The sequence below is a fragment of the Chiloscyllium punctatum genome, chromosome 36 (genome assembly GCF_047496795.1).
Source record: "Chiloscyllium punctatum isolate Juve2018m chromosome 36, sChiPun1.3, whole genome shotgun sequence".
Classification (NCBI taxonomy): Eukaryota; Metazoa; Chordata; class Chondrichthyes; order Orectolobiformes; family Hemiscylliidae; genus Chiloscyllium; species Chiloscyllium punctatum.
The window spans coordinates 32,498,979-32,519,578 of NC_092774.1; the positions used below are offsets into that span (position 1 = coordinate 32,498,979).

At 46.4% G+C, this 20,600-nt stretch overlaps 1 long non-coding RNA gene across 9 annotated transcripts in view; it reads right to left on the reverse strand.

Moving 5' to 3' along the window:
- LOC140460348 (uncharacterized) overlaps positions 1-20,600 on the reverse strand; it is a 79,855-nt gene that overhangs the window by 9,764 nt on the left and 49,491 nt on the right. For 6 of the 9 annotated variants that reach the window (XR_011954004.1, XR_011953999.1, XR_011954002.1 and 3 more), the window contains exons 1-2: positions 7,803-8,967; positions 1,072-1,132 (exon numbers count right to left, since the gene is read on the reverse strand). This is a non-coding gene — a long non-coding RNA (uncharacterized lncRNA). Of the gene's footprint in view, positions 1-1,071; positions 1,133-7,802; positions 8,968-20,600 lie in introns of those variants that run through there. The other 3 variants (XR_011954001.1, XR_011954000.1, XR_011953998.1) reach the window with 3 other exon arrangements.

Here is a 20,600-nt window from a genome sequence, read left to right on the forward strand (position 1 = left end):
TCGGGTCGTATGGCATGGAAACAGACCCTTCAGTTCAACTAGTCCATGCTGAACATAATCCCAAACTAAACTTGTCCCACTTGCCTGCTGCTGACCCAATATCCCCCCCCCCACACCTCTCCTTTTAAATGTTGTAATTGTAGCAGCACCACCACTTCCTCCGGCAGTTCATTCCACACATGAACCACTGTGTAAAAAACCTTTGCCACTCTGTCTCCTCCCACCTTAAAAATGTGCCCCATAGTCTTGAAATCCCCCAGCCTATGGAAAATACACCTCATTCACTTTATCTATACCCCTCAAGATTTTATAAACCTCTACCAGGTCGCCTTCAATGTCTGAAGCTCCAGTGAGAGGAGTCCCAACCGATCCATCCTATCCACATAGCTCAAACCCTCCATCCCCAACAACATCTGGTAAATCTCTTTGAAACTCTCCCCACCAGTCAAAGGATCAATGATTTCAAAACTGAATGGGTGTTTGAAACAAAAAAAAAGCTTGCAGGGTTACGGGGGCACAGGTGTTGTTCTTAACTTAAAATATCAAATTAAAACCTTGAGTATCATAACCATGGGCAGCACAATGGCTCAGTGGTTAACACTGCTGTCTCACAGCACCAGGGACCAGGTTCAATTCCAGCCTTGGGCAATGTTCATGTGGGGTGTGAACATTACCCCAGTGTCGGCATCGGTTTCCTCCCACAGTCAAAGAGGTGCAAGTTAGGGTGAATTGGCCGTGCAGAAGTACCCATAGTGTTCAGGGATGTGTAGGTTAGGTGGATTGGCTATGCTAAATTATCAGTGTCCAAGCTCGGGGGATTAGCCATGGAAAATGCAGGGTTGGGGTAGATCCGAGTGGGATGTTCTTTGGAGGGTCGGTAGCAACTTGGTGGACCGAATGGCCTGCTTCCCCATTGTAGGGATTCTACGATTCTAACCTTCTGTCTTGAAATTGAGTCATAGAGGTCTACAGCATGGAAACAGTTCCCATGATGCCTAGTTTTCACAATTAATTTAGTCCCATTCCCTGCATTTAGTCCATATCCCTCCATACCCCTTCCCATCCATGTACCTGTCTAAATGTTTCTTCAATGACAGTTTGAATTCGTGTATCGCTGGACATCGGAGTGCATCTGGGAAAATTAACAAACAGTGAAATTCACAACTAATCTTGGAGGAACTGTTGAGCGAAGTTCACAGCACAGAATCAGATAAGTTAATTGTTGTTTTAAGTCTGTAAAAGAGAAAAGCTGCAGTAGTGAGTAAAGTGGATTCTTTCCTGATTATGTGTTTTTGGAGATAAGTCTTTTGATTAAACATAAAATCTAAGCCATAGCTATTAATTTAACCTGGGGCAGTGTTTGTAGAGGAATAAAACGGTGTTATTTTCTGGGTCTGTAGATTGTGAAGGAGCAAAAATGGCCTTTGCAGTGATATGTACTTCTTGTCAGATGTGGGAGTTTAAAGAGAGTTTAAGGGTTACTGTGGATTATATCGGCCATAAATGCTGTTGGATGCGAATCTTATCAGATTGAGTGGATCGGTTGGACAGACAGATAGAAGCGATGAGGAATTTGCAACAGCATCAGTATGTGATGGATGGCAGTTATAGGAAGGGGGGAAAGTCTCAGATACAGTCACATAGATGGGTTAACTCCAGGGAGGGTGAGAGAGGTCGGCACAAAGGCAGGAGTCTTTTGTGGATATACCCATTTCAAACAGGTATGCTGTTTTGGAAAATGTAGGGGGTGATGGATTCTTAGGGGAATGTAGCACAAACAGCCAAGTTTCTGGTATTGAGACTGGCTCTAATGCAATAAGAGATCAATCGTATTAGGGAATTCTGTAGTCAGAGGTACAGACAGACGTTCTGTGGCCAGCAGAGAAAAAGCAGAATGGTGCATCGTTTCCCTGGTGCCAGGATTAAGGATGTCTCAGGGACGGTGCAGAATGTTCTCACTGGGGAGAGGGGCCAGCAGGAGATCATTGTCCACATTGGAACCAATGACATTGGAAGGAAAAAGGTTGAGACTCTGAAGGGAGATTAGAGAGAGTTAGGCAGAAATTTAAGGAGGTCCTCAAGGGTAATAATATCTGGATTACTCCCAGTGCTATGAGCTAGTGAGGGCAGCAATAGGAGGATAGAGCAGATGAATGCATGGCTGAGGAGCTGGTGTATGGGAGAAGGATTCACATTTTTGGATCATTGGAATCTCTTTTGGTGTAGAAGTGAGCTGTACAAGAAGGATGGATTGCACCTAAATTGGAAGGGGACTAATATACTGGCAGGGTAATTTGTTAGAACTGCTTGGGAGGATCTAAACTAGTAAGGGGGGGGGGGGGGGGGGGTGGGTGTGGGACGCAAGGAGATAGTGAGGAAAGAGATCGATCTGAGACGTGTACAGCTGAGAACAGAAGTGAGTCAACAGTCACGGCAGGCAGGGACAAGGTAGGATTAATAAATTAAACTGCATTTATTTCAATACAAGGGGCCTATCAGGGAAGGCAGATGAACTCAGGGCATGGTTAGGAACATGGGACTGGGATATCCTAGCAATTATGGAAACATGGCTCAGGGATGGGCAGGACTGGCAGCTTAATGTTTCAGGATACAAATGCTACAGGAAGGATAGAAAGGGAGGCAAGAGAGGAGGGGACGTGGCATTTTTGATAAGAGATAGCATTACAGCTGTGCTGAGGGAGGATATTCCTGGAAATACATCCAGGGAAGTTACTTGGGTGGAACTGAGAAATAAGAAAGGGATGATCACCTTATTGGGATTATATTATATAGCCCTCAATAGTCAGAGGGAAATTGAGAAACAAACTTGTAAGGAGATCTCAGCTATCTGTAAGAATAATAGGATAGTTATGGTAGGGGATTTTAACTTTCCAAACATTGACTGGGACTGCCATAGTGTTAAAGGTTTAGATGGAGAGGAATTTCTTAATTGTGTACAAGACAATTTTCTAATTCAGTATGTGGATGTACCTACGAGAAGAGGTGGAAAACTTGACCTACTCTTGGGAAATAAGGCAGGGCGGGTGACTGAGGTGTCAGTGGGGGAGCATTTTGGGGCCAGCAACCATAATTCTATTTGTTTTAAAATAGTGATGGAAGAGGATAGACCAGATCTAAAAGTTGAAGTTCTAAATTGGAGAAAGGCCAATTTTGACGGTATTACACAAGAACTTTCGAAAGCTCATTGGAGGCAGATGTTCGCAGGTAAAGGGACGGCTGGAAAATGGGAAGCCTTCAGAAATGAGATAACAAGAATCCAGTGAAAGTATACTCCTGTCAAAGTGAAAGGGAAGGCTGGTAGGTACAGAGAATGCTGGATGACTAAAGAAATTGAGGGTTTGGTTAAGAAAAAGAAGGAAGCATATGTCTGGTATAGACAGGATAGAGAGTGTGAATCGTTAGAAGAGTACAAAGGCAGTAGGAGTATACTTAAAAGGGAAATCAGGAGGGCAAAAAGGGGACATGAGATAGCTTTGGGAAATAGAATTAAGGAGAATCCAAAGGGTTTTTACTAATATATTAAGGACAAAAAGGTAACAAGGGAGAGAATAGGGCCCATCAAAGAACAGCAAGGCGGGCTTTGTGTGGAGCCACAGAAAATGGGGGAGATATAGACTGTAGGGAAATAGATGGTGACATCTTGCAAAATGTCCGATTACAGAGGAGGAAATGCTGGATGTCTTGAAACGGTTAAAGTGGATAAATCCCCAGGACCTAATCAGGTGTACCCAAGAACTCTGTGGTAAGCTAGAGAAGTGATTGCTGGACCTTTTGCTGAGATATTTGTCTCATCGATAGTCACAGATGAGGTGCCAGAAGACTAGAGGTTGGCAAACGTGGTGCCACTGTTTAAGAAGGGGGGGTAAAGACAAGCCAGGGAACGATAGAGCGGTGAGCTCTGACCTCGGTGGTGGGCAAGTTGTTGGAAGGAATCCTGAGGGACAGGAAGTACATGTATTTGGAAAGGCAAGTACTGATTTGGGATAGTCAACATGGCTTTTGTGCGTGGGAAATCATGTCTCACAAATTTTGATTGAGTTTTTTGAAGAAGTAACAAAGAAGATTGATGAGGGCAGAGCAGTAGATGTGATCTATATGGACTTCAGTAAGGCGTTCAACAAGGTTCCCCATGGGAGACTGATTAGCAAGGTTAGATCTCATGGAATACAGGGAGAACAAGCCATTTGGATAAGAACTGGCTCAAAGGTAGAAGACAGAGGGTGGTGGTGGAGGGTTGTTTTTCAGATTGGAGGCCTGTGACCAGTGGAGTGCCACAAGGATCGGTGCTGGGCCCTCTACTTTTTGTCATTTACATAAATGATTTGGATGCGAGCATAAGAGGTACAGTTAGTAAGTTTGCAGATGACACCAAAATTGGAGGTGTAGTGGACAGCAAAGAGGGTTACCTCAGATTACAACAGGATCTGGACCAGATGGGCCAATGGGCTGAGAAGTGGCAGATGGAGTTTAATTCAGATGAACGCGAGGTGCTGCAATTTGGGAAAGCAAATCCTAGCAGGGATTTTACACTTCATGGTAAGTTCCTCGGGAGTGTTGCTGAACAAAGAGACCTTGGAGTGCAGGTTCATAGCTCCTTGAAAGTGGAGTCGCAGGTAGATAGGATAGTGAAGGCGGCGTTTGGTATGCTTTCCTTTATTGGTCAGAGTATTGACTGCAGGAGTTGGGAGGTCATGTTGCGGCTGTACAGGACATTGGTTAGGACACTGTTGGAAAAATGCATGCAATTCTGATCTCCTTCCTATTGGAAAGATGTTGTGAAACTTGAAAGGGTTCAGAAAAGATTTACAAGGATGTTGCCAGGGTTCGAGTATCTGAGCTACAGGGGGAGGCTGAACAGGCTGGGGCTGTTTTCCCCGGAGCGTCGGAGGCTGAGGGGTGACCTTATAGAGGTTTACAAAATTATGAGGGGCATGGGTAGGATAAATAGGCAAAGTCTTTTCCCTAGGGTTGGAGAGTCCAGAACTAGAGGGCATAGGTTTAGGGTGAGAGCGGAAAGATATAAAAGAGACCTAAGGGGCAACTTTTTCACGCAGAGGGTAGTACATGTATGGAATGAGCTGCCAGAGGATGTGGTGGAGGCTGGTACAATTGCAACATTTACAAGGCATTTGGACGGGTATATGAATATGAAGGGTTTGGAGGGATATCGGCCGGGTGCTGGCAGGTGTGACTAGATTGGGTTGGGATATCTGGTCGGCATGGACGGGTTGGACCAAAGGGTCTGTTTCCATGACTCTATGACAAAATTGTATTCGCTTGCACCACCACCTCTGCCAATCTGTTCCAGACATTCTCCACTCTCTCTGTGTAAACGTTTGCCCCTCTGGACCCATTTATATCTCTCCTCCACTCACCTTAAACTTATGCTCTCTAAGTTTAGACCCCCACATGGGGAAAAAGCTTTGGCTGTCTACCTTATCTATGCCTCTCATGATTTTATATCACGTCTCAGTCCCCTGTGCTCCAGGGAAAAAAGAAGTCTTAGTCTATCCAGCCTCTCCTTATAACAACCTTCCAGCCAAGTAGCATCGCAGTAAATCTTTTCTGCATCCTTTCTAGTTAGTAATATCCTTCCAACAGTAGGGTGACTAGAATTGCATGCTGTACTCCTTACTAACATCTTGTACAGCTGCAACAAGATGTCCCAACTCCTATATTTGATGCTCTGACCGATGAAACCAAGCATGCTGAAAGCCTTCTTCATCTCCCTGTCTACCCATGACTCCACTTTCTAGGACTTCTTCGAGACACTGCAGTGTCACATGCAGTGTCTCGAACTTCTTGATTCGAGACAATGCATGTGAAATAGATTCAGTGCTATATTAAAGGCAGAAAAGAATAACAAAAATATACTATTAGAGAGCCATAAATTATGTATCGAGATAAGGTACTGAAATAGTCAAGATAAGTACCAACTAATAATGTCTACCAATAAGCATTGAATCTGTTTCACATGCAGTATTCAAACTGAGAGGTGCAGGTTCATAGCTCCTCGAAAGTGGAGTCACAGGTAGACAGGAAAGGCTTTTGGCCCGCTTGCTTTCATCAGTCAGAGCACTGAGCTTCGCAGTTGAGATGTCTTGTTGCAGCTTTCACACGTACCACACAATAACACAAGACATGACCCTGCCTTCCTAACTGACCGTCCCTTTGAATGTCATGTGGAAGACACCCCTTTAATTGTGATGATCAGGAAAGATGGCATCCTTCGAAAAAAAAAGTGTTGTACCAACAAATGTTGGACAAAAGGAGAAAGTTGCACTTTGAGGTGAAGATCAATCTTCATTGAGAGAGGAGCAGCAGCAGCTTCAGAAGCTCATGGTCCAACTTCTGCATTTAGACATGGGGGAGGGGGTGGGGAACTCTGATTGGTAGGAGGAGCAGGAACCTTCCGGTCCTTCTGGGCTTCCTATTGGTCAATCCCCAGACATGCGCCTCCTTGACCAGGAGATTCACATGTCAACTATCCAATGGAAGACAGCCAGCCTGGAAATATGGGGATTGTACCTGAAACAACCCCACAGAGGCGTGTCACCATGTTACCCTTTATTTGCATGTGCAGAAACCTTGACACTGGTCCAGTTTGCTCAGAGTGAAAAGAACCTCTGACATGCCTGTTTCTGTCAGCCAGGGCTCCCTGACTGGACCAGGTTAACAGCCCCAATCAAGGAACTCATTCTGTGCGATCCACCTAACTGACATTATAATCACCACAGAACCAAGTACTTCTCTTCACCGAACACTGCAATTACTTTACTTTTCAGTTTAATGATCCAACTCTCTTTTGAATGCCATAATTGAATCTAATTCCAACACATACTCTCGCAGACCATTCCAGAGGTCGAAGCATTTTCAATCAATAATGAATTACGTTTTGGATCACACTCAAAAAGATTTTGTATGGACTATTGCTTCCAATCATCTGCAGAAGTTTCTTCATATGGACAAATTTACAACATAGTGGGTTTATTCAAATTTTATAACATATTGGGGTAGTACGGTGCTTAGCACTGCTACCTCACAATGCCAGGGACCCAGGTTCAATTCTAACTTCAGGTGACCGACTGTGTGGAGTTTGCATGTTCTCCCTGTCTACTTGCATTTCTTCCCACAGTCCAAAGATATGGAGGGTGGGTGGACTGACCGGGCTAAATTGCTCCATGATGTGTAGGCTAGGTGGATTAGCCATGGTAAATGCAGGGGCATGGGGTGATTCTGAATGGGATTCTCTTTGGTGGGTCAGTGCAGACTCAATGTGACAAATGGCCTCTTTCTGCACTGTAGGAATTTTATGCATTTCTGTCTGACGTCTTGCAAATGCACCTTTCTGAAAAGGACAGTTTGCTGTCATGTTCAGTACTGCAGTGTCTATATTTTCCCACATACCTCTAAATTAGTTTTGCATGCAATTCCCCCCATTTCCACTGTATCTTAGCTAGCATTCCCCCTTTCATTCCTTATCAATTTTTCCATTACCGTGACTTATGATCCTTTTCTCTTTATAGATTATTGTAGACTAAGTCTAGTTACCATGTCTACCAAAGTATAAGATGAAAATGCATTTTTTTTCTGATCCCATACTTAACTATCCCATAATGCTTGTTAAGGGGGAGGGGGAGGGTGGAATTGAGGAAACTGGTGAAATCTATATTGATCCCATTTGTTGGATGGTCCCATAATGGAAGATGAAGTGTTCTTCCTCCAGGTGTCAGGTGGCTAGAGTTTGGCGATGGAGGCAGCCCAGGACACACATACCTTACCTGAGTGGGAGGGGTAGTTAAAGTGTTCAGCCACAGGGCGGTGGATCATTTAGTTCGTGTGTCCCAGAGGTGTTCTCCGAAACGTTCTGCAAGTCCAATCTCCCTAATGCAAAGGAGACCATGTCAATCGCAACGGACACGTAAATAAATCTTATAAATAAATTATATAAATTTTAGCCTGCAAGAATTATTTTCTATCAGACTTTAATTAAATTGGATGACGGGATGAAAGAGTCTGTTGGTCAGACTTGAATCAGCACCCTGAAATGAGACAAAGCCATTAATATCAGTGAACTGCATTTGTTAAAAGCATTAATCCTGGATTTATTTTAACAACTTACTGGTATTCACACCTGCACATTCAATGTCAAACTCTGACATCAGAAATGAAATTACACCATTAATTTTGTCTTACAATATTCCAACAAACAAATTAATACCACACAGTGAATACCATGCCCGATTAATGTGAAATTAAATTTGACCAAAAGAATGTAAAATCAAGATGTGAGATAACAAATGGGGGAAGGGCAGAAGGTAAGAAATGCAGCATCATAGAAGGTGCTCCTCCAGGGAGTGTATTTTACCAACTACAACTGCTCAATATAAACAAACACTCTGACATGATCCTCCGGTTTTAATGTAAACCATAGCCCCATACAGTAGGTACCATTTAAATAAGTTAATAGATACAAGCCTTGAGTAAATCCAGCCTCCAGCCGGACCCCCCGCTTCTTGGAGCTCGGACCTTCCTCCAGCTCCGGGGGGTTGTTGAGCTCCTGGGCTCCGGCCGCCGCCGAAGAAGCCGCGGGCGCCGGCTCTCTCTCCTCCACCGCCGACATTTTTAATTTGTTTTCTCGTTCACCCGGTAACCGTCACCTCCCCCTTCCCGGGCCCCGGAAATTATACAAAAATAAACAATAAACCCCACCGGGGACTGTCTCCTTTTCTTCACAACTTTTGTTTGAAAAGTTCCGACTTTAATTTGAAATGTATTTTAAAGGTATTTTCTGAGGTAAACGATGCCTGTCTGCCCCCCTCCCTCCGTCAGAAACCGCCCGCTGAGTCGATGAGAAAACCGCAGCCTCGCGCCGCCATCTTTGTTTTTCTTCTTCTTTCCGTCTCCTCCTTCAGTGACGCGCGTCATCCACGCCCCGCCCAATCAGAGCGCTCCTTACTCCACCTGACCAACGGCGGCCGACTTTCGGAGACACGCCCCTTACGTGCCGCACCGACTGCAAGTTTTGTGATTGGTGGAGAGGTTCGCAATCGTGGCGTGTCTCCGCCCCTTTCTTCTGAGGGTCTGTCTCCCTGAGGTACATTTGTATGACTCAAAAATTACCACATTGACTCAATCTAACTCAGAGAGTCAATGTTCCTGATAGTTTTTTTGTGTGTGAAACCGAGGGCCCTATGTGTCTTGTTATAGAGGCGGAGAGATACTCAGCAGGGAAACAGACTCCTCAATCCAACTCGTCTATACTAACCAGAAATCCAAAATTAATCTCGTCCCATGTGTCAGCATTTGGCTCATGAACCCATCCAGATACTTAGTGGATGTGCAGGTAAAACTTTAATAGATGTGGAATGCTCTCTTAGGGCCTTGGATGGAGGTGAGGGAGGAGGTGTGGGCGCAGGTTTTGCAGTTCCTGCGGTGGCAGGGGAAGGTGCCAGGATTGGAGGGTGGGTTGTAGGGGTGCGTGGACCTGACCAAGTAGTCACGGAGGGAATGGTCTTTGCGGAAGGCGGAAAGGGGTGGGGAGGGAAGTATATCCCTGGTGGTGGGGTCTTTTTGAAGGTGGCAGATGATTTGGTTTATGCAAAGGTTGGTAGGGTGGAAGGTGAGCACCAGGGGCGTTCTGTCCTTGTTACGGTTGGAGGGGTGGGGTCTGAAGGCGGAGGTGTGGCATGTGGACAAGATGCATTGGCATGCATCTTTAACCACGTGGGAAGGGAAATTCCGGTCTCTAAAGAAGAAGGCCATCTGGTGTGGTTCTTTGGTGGAACTGGTCCTCCGAGGAGCAGATACGGTGGAAGTGGAGGAATTGGGAATACGGGATGGCATTTTTGCAAGAGGTAGGTCGGAAGAGGTGTAATCCAGGTAGCTGTGGGAGTTGGTGGGTTTGTAAAAAATGTCAGTGTCAAGTCGGTCGTCATTAATAGAGATGGAGAGGTCCAGGAAGGGGAGGGAGGTGTCAGAGATGGGCCAGGTAAATTTAAGGTCAGGGTGGAATGTGTTGGTGAAGTTGATGAATTGCTCAAACTCCTCGGGGGAGCATGAGGTGGCACCAATGCAGTCTTCAATGTAGCGGAGGAAGAGGTGGGGAGTGGTGCCGGTGTAATTACGGAAGATCGACTGTTCTATGTAGCCAACAAAGAGACAGGCATAGCTGGGGCCCATACGTGTGCCCATGGCTACCCCTTTGGTCTGGAGGAAGTGGGAGGATTCGATGGAGAAATTGTTAAGGGTGAGGACCAGTTCGGCCAAACGATAAGAGTGTCGGTGGAATGGTACTGTTGGGGACGTCGGGAGAGGAAAACACTTGGAGGCCCTGGTCATGGCAGATGAAGGTGTAGAGGGATTGGATATCCATGGAGAAGATGAGGCGTTGGGGGCTGGGAAACGGGGTCTTGTAGGAGGTGGAGGGCGTGGGTGATGTCTCGAACGTATGTGTGGATTCCTGGACTAGGGGGGATAGGACAGTAGGTAGGTAGAGATGAGTTCAGTGGGGCAGGAGTATGCTGAGACAATGGGTCGGCGAGGGTGGTCAGGCTTGTGGATCTTGGGAAGGAGGTAGAACCCGGCACACCAGATGGCCTCCTTCTTTAGAGACTGCAATTTCCCTTCCCACGTGGTTAAAGATGCCCTCCAACGCATCTCGTCCACATCCCGCACCTCCACTCTCAGACCCCACCCCTCCAACCGTAACAAGGACAGAATGCCCCTGGTATTCACCTTCCACACTACCAACCTTTGCATAAACCAAATCATCCACCGACATTTCCGCCACCTCCAAAAAGACCCTACCACCAGGGATATATTTCCTACCCCACCCCTTTCTGCCTTCCACAAAGACCGTTCCCTCCATGACTACCTGGTCAGGTGCACGCCCCCCTCCCCACAACCCACCCTCCTATCCTGGCACCTTCCCCTGCCACCGCAGGAACTGCAAAACCTACGCCTGCACCTCCTCCCTCACCTCCATCCAAGGCCCTAAAGGAGCCTTCCACATCCATTAAAATTTTACCTGCACATCCACTAATATCATTTATTGCATTCGTTGCTCCCGATGCGGTCTCCTCTACATTGGGTTGACTGGACGCCTCCTAGCAGAGCACTTTAAGGAACATCTGTTGGACACCCGCACCAATCAACCACACCGCCCTGTGGCCCAACATTTCAACTCCCCATCCCACTCTGCCGAGGACATGGAGATCCTGGGCCTCCTTCACCCCCGCACGCCTGGAGGAAGAACGCCTCGGAATACTTCAACCCCGAGGCATCAATGTGGACTTCACCAGTTTCCTCATTTCCCCTTACCCCACCTCACCCCAGTTCCAAACTTCCAGCTCAGCACTGTTCCCATGAATTGTCCTACCTGCCTATCTCCTTTTCCACTTATCCACTCCACCCTCCCCCCGACCTATCACCTTCATCCCCTCCCCCACTCGGAGTTCCTGCTCGTTGGATGCTGCCTGAACTGCTGTGCTCTTCCAGCACCACTAATCCAGTATTGTACTCTATGCTACTTTCTCCCCATCCCCCTCTAGCTTATCTCTCCACGCTTTAGGCTCTCTGCCTTTATTCCTGATGAAGGGTTTTTGCCCGGAAAGTCGATTTCGCTGCTCGTTGGATGCTGCCTGAACTGCTGTGCACTTCCAGCACCACGAATCCAGAATCTGGTTTCCAGCATCTGCAGTCATTATTTTTACCCTCAGAATCTCAGTCTAACTTCAACATTTAGACAATAGCAGGGCTCTAATTGGCAGGAGGACCAGACTCCTTCCGGTCCTCCAGGGTTCTCCATTGGTCAGTAAAAGATAGTCGCGCGGCGGAGAGCTATGCGCATGCGCAATACTCTGCGGACACAAATGCACATGCGCAGTGCTTGCTGACACAAAGGAGCATGTGAAGTAAGCCCTTTGGAAATTTTACGCTTTCTAATTCTAGTAAGTGGGACTTGATTGGGTTAGGATATCTGGTCAGTACGGACGGGTTGGACCGAAGGATCTGTTTCAGTGCTGTACAACCCCATGACTCTGTGGGATTAGGGCGTCACTGGTTAGACCAGCATTTCTTCCCCGGTGGGAGCGAGGACTGTCAAAATCAAACTCACTGCTGCGGGTCTGGAGTCATGTGTGGGGCAGACCAGGTAAAGGATGACATTTACCTTCCTGATAAAAGACATTAGTGAATCAGATGGCCTCCCCCCCCCCGCGAAAGTGATTTCATCGTTAGATTCTAAGTTTCAGACCTCTGACCGGTTTAAAATTCCACCATCTGCCACGGCGGGATTCGAACCCCCGAGGCCCCAGAACTGGGTTAATCATCCAGCCAATAATAGCACGAGACTGTCGCTACTTCAATCCCTCTGCGATGGCACATGAACTCACCAGTGCTTGCGCAGGTAGGAGGAGTCAATGAACTCTTTCCTACACTGAAAGCAGGTGAATGGCCTGTCCTTAGTGTGGACCTGCTGGTGGATCAGCAGAGCAGCTAACTGAGCAAACCACCTCCCACACGCAGGGCTGTGAATGTCCTCTCCCCCGAATGGACCCGCTGGAGTGTTCACAGGTTGCACATCTGACTGAAGCCTTTCCCGCACTCGGGGCAGGTGAACAGCCTCTCTCTGGTATGAACCCCCTGGTGCGTCAGTTGGGTGGTTCAGAATCAATGAATCTCTACCCGCACACAGAGCAGGTGAAGGGCCACTCCCCGTTGTGAAAGCATCTGTGGATTTCAAGTGCCAAAAGGGGAGGGAATCCTTTCCTAGCGTCCCCACATTTCCAGTTTGTTTTTCATTTTTGAGCTTGGAGTCTCCTGGCGTTGCTCTGGGTTTGCCGGCCAGCTGCAATTGCAAACAGAACAGATACACAGTCTCGAGTGGTGTGATGTTGATACCCCAAGCTGAGTAATTCGGCAAAGCGCTTTTCAGTCAATGCCCTGAATCTCCCTCACCTGTGTATCTATTCCGCTATGTTCTTCCTGCCACACCAGTGTCCAAGATCTCTGAAACATACAGAAACAAACATTTCTTCTTGATTTAAATGACTGTTGATATTCAAGTTCCAATAAATCAAGTGGCTCTGTCAGAAGTTGATATTACACTTGGTTTCAGATTTCTTTCTGCATGTCTTCCTCTTGAAATTCTCTAGAAAAAATAACAAAATAAGTGTACTGTTAAATTAGCATAGCATAGGCACCTAATTCCTGCAAACTGCCAGATGCCTTCTGATCACATATTATCCAGGGCACCAAAACTGTCATGCAGCCAGCCGGCCAGCCTTAAGAATCACCTCAGTGAAGCTTTCCCCCACACACAATGACCTGGAACAAGATGCTCTCAAAGATGCTGCAAATGGAGCTGAATCAAGGACGTGAAAGTATCAAGGCTGCTTGAGAAAAGAAAGCCATTTAAGTTGCTGAATGACTTCCTTCTATCCTATTAAATGAAAAAGATGACAATAAATATAGAATATTATTAGAAGATTAAATATATTAGCCATGAAGCTTTTACAACAGTGAGTAATATTAGATATACACAAAATGAAGCAACATATATGTACTTTTTATATTAATGTGCTAATCCCTTACATGCTGCTCAGTTCCATGAGAAACTACCCTTTTAATTGTGTACTTGAGGAAACAAGCAATCCATTTCTCGGGTGCAAACTGTATTCAAATGTATGTCGCAAATTAAGGAAAAAAGTGAAAATACTTTAAGAGGGACAGAGAGCATCTGAGCACCTTTGCAGAGTCTAATTCCCCCCTGGATTCACTGCAGTTGCAACAAGTGAACCGTTTCCCCCCATCTCTCCCCGCCAGGCTGACGAATGGAAAAGGGGAGACATTGCAGGATGAAGAATGGAAAACGGGAGACATTGCTTTGCTCCCCGATGTTGCATAGAGGAGGGAGTTTTACACTGAAATTGAATGAAGATAGAGCTTCACTCCAGACTGCAATTTCCTTCTGCGGTCCAACATCAGTGAGTCCGGCATTTTCTGAGGTGGGGGGGGGGGGTGCTTGTCAGGATGGATGCCGATAAAATGCTTCCTTGTCAGAGAATCTAGAACTCAATGAATGCAGATTATAAATAAGGGCTTTCCCATATCAGGCAGAATGAGGAATTTATTCTCTTTTCTTTATTGCAATGCTCCCACGCAGAGAGTAATAGAGACTGGCTCTTTGAATGTATTCAAGGCTGAATTTTGAGAGACAGGGAATGAAAGGTTATGGAGTACAGGTGGCAAATGAAGTTAAGGCCACAGCAGGACGTGCATGATCTTCTTAATTGGAAAGTAAGCCTGATGAATGGCAGTGGACAGATATTGAACACATCCCATGCGTGAATGGTCCTTCAAACAACTGTCGAAGCTGGAGAGAGACATGGATTCCCTCATCATGGAGAAACCATGGAAATGTGAGGACTGCGGGAAGGAATTCAAAATTCAATCTTTGCTTAAACGCCGTTGCCACGGTCACGGCAGGGAGAGGATGTTCGCCGGCTCCATGTGCAGCAAGGGCTTCATTCATTTTTCCACACTGGTGACCCACCAGCGGAGTTTCACCGGGAAGAGACCTTTCACCTGCTCCGTGTGTGGGAAGGGGTTCATTTATGTATCACCCTAGTGACACACCAGCGGCCTCACACCGGAGAGAGGCTGTTCACCTGCTCTGAGTGCAGGAAGGGATTCACCTCATCACCTGCCTTGCTGATCCACCAATAAGGCCATACCACTGAAGCGAACATCCTCCTGCTCTGTCCGCCCTACTTCCACACCAGCGGGTTCACACCAGGGAGAGACTGTTCTCCTGTTCCATGTGCAGGAAGGAGTTCATTCATTTATCCACCCTGGTGACCCACCAGCGGGTTCACACCAAGGAGTAGACGTTCACTTGGTCCGAGTGTGGGAAGAGATTCACTAACTCCTCTGACCTGCAGAGACCCCGGCACGTTCACACCAGGGAGAGGCTGTTCACCTGCTCCGTCTGCTGGAAAGGGTTTAGCCATTCATCCATCCTGCTGGCGCACAGGCGCATCCACACTGAGGAGAGACCGTTCTCCTGTTCTGTGTACGGGAAGGGATTCACGGATTATTCCAGCTGCAGAGACACAAGCGGGTTCACACCGGGGAAAGGCCTTTCACCTGCTCCCTGTGCGGAAAGGGATTCAGTCAGTCATCCCATCTACTCAGACACCAATCCAGTCACAGCAAGGAGAGAACGTCTGGATTCTTTGTGGGTGTGACTTGTGTTAGTATTCAAGAGGAAGGGGAATATTGCTGAGGCAGGACTGACTGCAGGTAGAGTAGGTGGCGGTGCATGGCTGATAGCATGGAGCAGAGGATCCGGAAAGAGAATTGTTGCAGAAGGTTATCGAATTTGTAGTGTGTACTGGGTATCCTGTTCAGGTTCAAACTGTGCTGGGCTGAATGTGGTCCAGAGTCCATGTGAGATCAGATGGTTCCTTAGGCAGTTCTGAGAAATAGCTGATCCTGATGAAGGGCTTCTGCCTGAACATCAATCCTGATGAAGAGTTTATGCCCAAAACATCGATTCCCCTGCTTCTGGGATGCTGCCTGTCCTTTTCCAGCAACACACATTAGTACGCAAGAGGGCTTACAGTCACTGGTCAGTTGAGCACATATTAAGACACACTTACTGATTTGGAACATGCAGTGGAGTCGGGAGATGTATACCTGTCATGTTTTACTCTGTGAAGAAATCTATCCCATGGAAAGATTGGCTCCAGTTTGTCCCTTCCCCAGGAGGCTGTCAGGACGATAACATGGGAAACAGAGAATGCTTGTCCAGTACTGAAGGTTGGACAAATTAGAAAAATGAGAGTTTCTGGTAATGTCCTACAATCCTGGTGGCTTTTGGAGGTATTTTTGAAATTGTCATGGTCTGTGTGACCCACTGATGTTCCCAGAGTTTGAGCCACACCACAAATGGCAGGATGGAGAAGGGAATGCAGACATTGGGTATATCGCCACCATAGAGTCATAGAACCTGACCACATGGAAACAAACCTTTCCGTCCAACTCATCCATGCTGACCAGTTATCCCAAATTGGTGAGGCCACTTCTGAAATATTGTGTTCAATTCTGGCCTTCTTGCATCAGAAGGATGTTAAAGTTGAAAGGGTTCAGACAAGATGTACAAGGATGTTGCCAGGCTTGGAGGGTTTGAGCTCTAGGGAGAGTTATAGAGTCTTAGAATCATGGAGATGTACATACGGAAACAGACTATTCATTCAAAATTGTCCATGCTGACTAGACATCCAAACCTAAACTAGTCCCATTTGCCAGCGCTTAGCCCATATCCCTCGAACCCTTCCAATTCATATACACATCCAGATGCCATTTTGAATGTTGTCATTGTAGCAGCCTCCACCACTTCCTTTAATAGTGCATTCCATACACGTGCCACCCTCTGCGTGAAAAAGTTGCCCCGTACGGTTTCTCACCGTAAACTTATGCCTGCTAGTTCTGGACTCCCCCACTCCAGGGAAAAAACCTTGTCTATTTCCCCTAGCCATGCCCCTCATGATTTTATAAACCTGCATAATGTCACCCCTCACCCTCTGACACGCCAGAGAAAGTAGCCCTATATTGGTCAGAGCATTGAGTATATGAATTGGGAGGTCTCTGTCCAATGGTCACTTACTGTTCCCTTCAAGAATTCTATAATTGGAAATATATGACATAGCTAAAGGACAAAAATATAACAGATAATTGTATTTGAATCTCGGAGACGAGCATATTGAATATAAAACCACTTATGGGCGGCACGGTGGCACAGGCTAGTCAGGCAGCAGGAGAGTTGATGTTTTGGGCACAAGCCCTTCATCAAGAATGATGTGTAGATGTACAATGGGACCTCAGTGTCCTTCTGCACCAGTCACTGGCAGTTGTCAGACAGGTGCAGCAAGTTATCAGCAAAGCAAGTGGTATATTAGCAAGAGGAATTGAGTTGAGAAGTGGGGATGTCTTCCTGGGAGGGGGGGGGGGGGTTGTCATTGAACGTATTCACTGCTGAGTTCATCTGATATTTTGAACAACAATGGAATGGATGTTTATGGGGGATGTCAAGAAAATGGTTTCAAGACTAGTATAGAACAGTTACAGTGTGAGACAGCACAGAAATAGCCCCTTCAGTCCAACCAATCCATGCTGACTACGTTCTCAAACTAAACTAGTCCCACCTGCCAGTATTTGGTCTATATCCTCTGAATCTTTCCTATTCAGATACTTATCCAAATGTCCTTTAAATGCTATAACTGCACCTGCATCCACCACTTCCTCTGGACATTCATTTCACACGTGAACCACTCTCTGTGTAAAATGAAAAATAGTGTCCCTCATGTCTTTCAAATCTTTCTCCTCTCTCCTTCAAAATTTGCTCCCTAATCTTGAAACCCCCACCCGAGGGAAAGGACACCTGCCATTCACGTTAGCTATATCTGTCATGATTTAATCATCCTCAGTAAGGTCACCTCTCAACCTCCTATGCTCCAATGAAAAATGTCCCAGCCTATCCACCAAAATGTAGGTATATTCATATCCAGTTATGGTCTGTGCAATACTGGTCCAGGCTCGAAAGACCAGATGTCCTAGTCCTGCTCCCAATTCTCACCCTCTGTGTCCAGTACAGCAAGAGACCATAAGACATAGGAGCTGAGATTAGGCCATTCAGCCCATCAGGTCTGCTGATAGCACACAATCGCAGCTGATAAGTTTCTCAGCCCCATTCTCCTGCTTTCTCCCCGTAACCCTTGACCCCCTTGATACTCAAGAACCTGTCTACCTCCGTCTTAAATATTCTCAATGACCTGTCCTTTACAGCCTCCTATGGCAATGAATTCCAAAGATTCACCACTCTCTGGTTGAAGAAGTTTCCCCTTATCTCCGTTCCAAAAGGCCTTCCCTTTACTCTAAGGCTGTGCCTTCAGGTTCTTGTCTCTCCTACCAATCGAAACATCTTCCCAACGTCCTGTCTGTCCATGCCATTCAGTATTCTGTATGTTTCAATTCGAGTGTGGGCCTGTGTATCAGCATGAACCAGACCCTTCAGGATGAGATGCAGCAGGAATTAGGTTCAGCAAAGTGAGAATGGAGGGAGTGAGTTTGGGATGGAGATTTTCAGCTTCTAGGGAATAAGAGAGTTTGCCATAAATGGGAATTGAGCAGATGGGTCATTGGGCCGAAGTTTGGGAGATGGAGTTTAATTTAGACAAATGTGAGGAGTTGCATTTTGGTCAAGCAATCCAGGCAGAACTGATACAGTTAAGGGGAGTGTTGCTGAACAAAGACCTTGGAGTGCAGCTTCATAATTCCTTGAAAGTGGAGTCTCAGGTAGCTAGGATAGTAAAGAAGGCGTTCAGTATGCTTTCCTTTCTTGGTCAGTGCATTGAGTATGGAAGTTGGGAGGTCATGTGGCCCCTGTACATGAAATTGGTTGGGCCACTTTTGGAACACTGCATTCAATCTGGTCTCCTTGATATAGGAAAGATGTTGTGAAACTTTGAAAGAGGTTGGAAAAGATTTACAAGGTTGTTGCCAGACTTGGAGGAATTGAACTACTGGGAGAGGGAGAATAGGCCAGGGATATTTTCCCTGGAGCATCAGAGACTGAGGGGTGACCTTATTGACGTTTGTAACGGGCATGGATAGGGTGAATACCCAAGATCTTTTCCCCAGGATGGTGCAGTCCAAAACTAGGTGGTGCATATTTGAGGTGAGAGGAGAATGGTTCACAGGTGTGGTTGTGAAGACTGGACTTTCAGAGCAGCTGTCAAAGATGTTTTGCCCTGACCAGGAGCAGAAGTTGTAACAGTGAAATCTTTCATTTATGAGCAAACAACTGAGTGAGTGAGTCCATCTGAGATTTTGGGGGAAAGTGGGAATTCATTGCACTTTGGGGATATAGCCCTTCCCTATCCAGTCATTTCTGCTGTTGGGTGAGACTAGACTTCAAGGTTAGGGGGAGTAGCTTTCAAACACAGATTAAGAGGAACTGTTTTTCCTGGAGAGTCGTGAATCTATGGAATTCTCTGCCCAGTGATGCAGTAGAGGCTATTTCAGTATATTGGAGACACAGTTGGATGAGTTTTTGCATGGTTGGTGAATTAAGGGTAGCTTTGACAATGCAGGGAGGAGGAGCTGCAATGGTGGATCGATCAGCCATGATCTTAATGAAAGGCAGAGTAGGTCTGATAGGACAAATGACCTACTCCTGCTTTTATTACTATGGAACTATAACCCTGCATTTCCCATGGCTAACCCAGCTTCAGGATGACAAGGATTGGATCCTGAATATTGAAGGGGTAGTTAAATGGGCAGCGAGGTAAAGGTAGAGGGTTGGTACTGCGAATCAAAGCATTGATCACAGGGTAGTCTGGTGTCAGCTCAGATTTCAGGTCCTGATTTCTCTCTCCTCTGTTGACCTCCCTGTTCGCTTAGAGTAAGATGTTGGTCTGTCAGCTCTGCTGGATTTCTGCTGAAGCTTTGACCCCCAGTTTTACACCATTTGGAAGAATAAAACATTGAGTCAATCGAGACTCAACCCACCATCTCTCAGCCTGTCAACCATCCAGATACAGTGTTGTCATAGCAGGGAATCAAACAAGAAAATCGAAACAAAATTAGAAATAAATAGATACTCGTGCTTAATGTTTGTTCACGAGTAAGTAAACCAGGATAGGGTTCTCCCAGGATTCTTATAGTGCCCTATTTTGAGGAATTCTGTCCCTTACATCTAACTATTAGTATCCAGCTATAATTTACAACAACATTTACAACCACAGAAATAAAGCATCTGTTATCTCAATGTCTGTGTGATATGCAGCAAAGAAATAGCCTTTTTATTTCTCTCGTGTGTGTGTGTGTGTATACACACAAGTCCATGGCAGTGAATTTGTAGTTGCAGCATTATATTTGCCGATACATTCTATTTTGCTCCTAAAATGAACAATCTGCAGACAGTCAATACATGTAGTATTATGTAAACTCAACTTTGAAAATAGAACCAGCCTGACTCAAGGTTACGATACAGACGGGCTCTGATCTCACACCTTTCATGCATTGTCTGAGCTGAAATCGAGTCGTAGAGATGTACAGCACAGAAACAGACCCTGCAATCCAACTTGTCCATGCCGACTAGATATCCCAACCTATCTAATCCCACCTTCCCACACCCAGCCCATATCCCTCCAAACCCTTGCTATTCCACCTCTTCCTCTTGCAGCTCATTCCATACACATACCTTTGTGAAAAGGTTGCCCTTTAGGTCTCTTTTATATCTTTCCCCTCTCACCCTAAACCTATGCCCTCTAGAACTGCCCTCCCCCTCCTCCCCCATCCTTCCCCCCTCCTCCCCCATCCTTCCCCCCTCCTCCCCCATCCTTCCCCCCTCCTCCCCATCCTTCCCCCCTTCCTCCCCATCCCTGCCCCCTTCCTCCCCATCCCTGCCCCTAATCCCTCCCCCCTTCCTCCCCACTCTCCTCCCCCTCCCTCCCCCCACTCTCCTCCTCCCTCCCCCCACTCTCCTCCTACCCCCACTCTCTTCCTCCCCC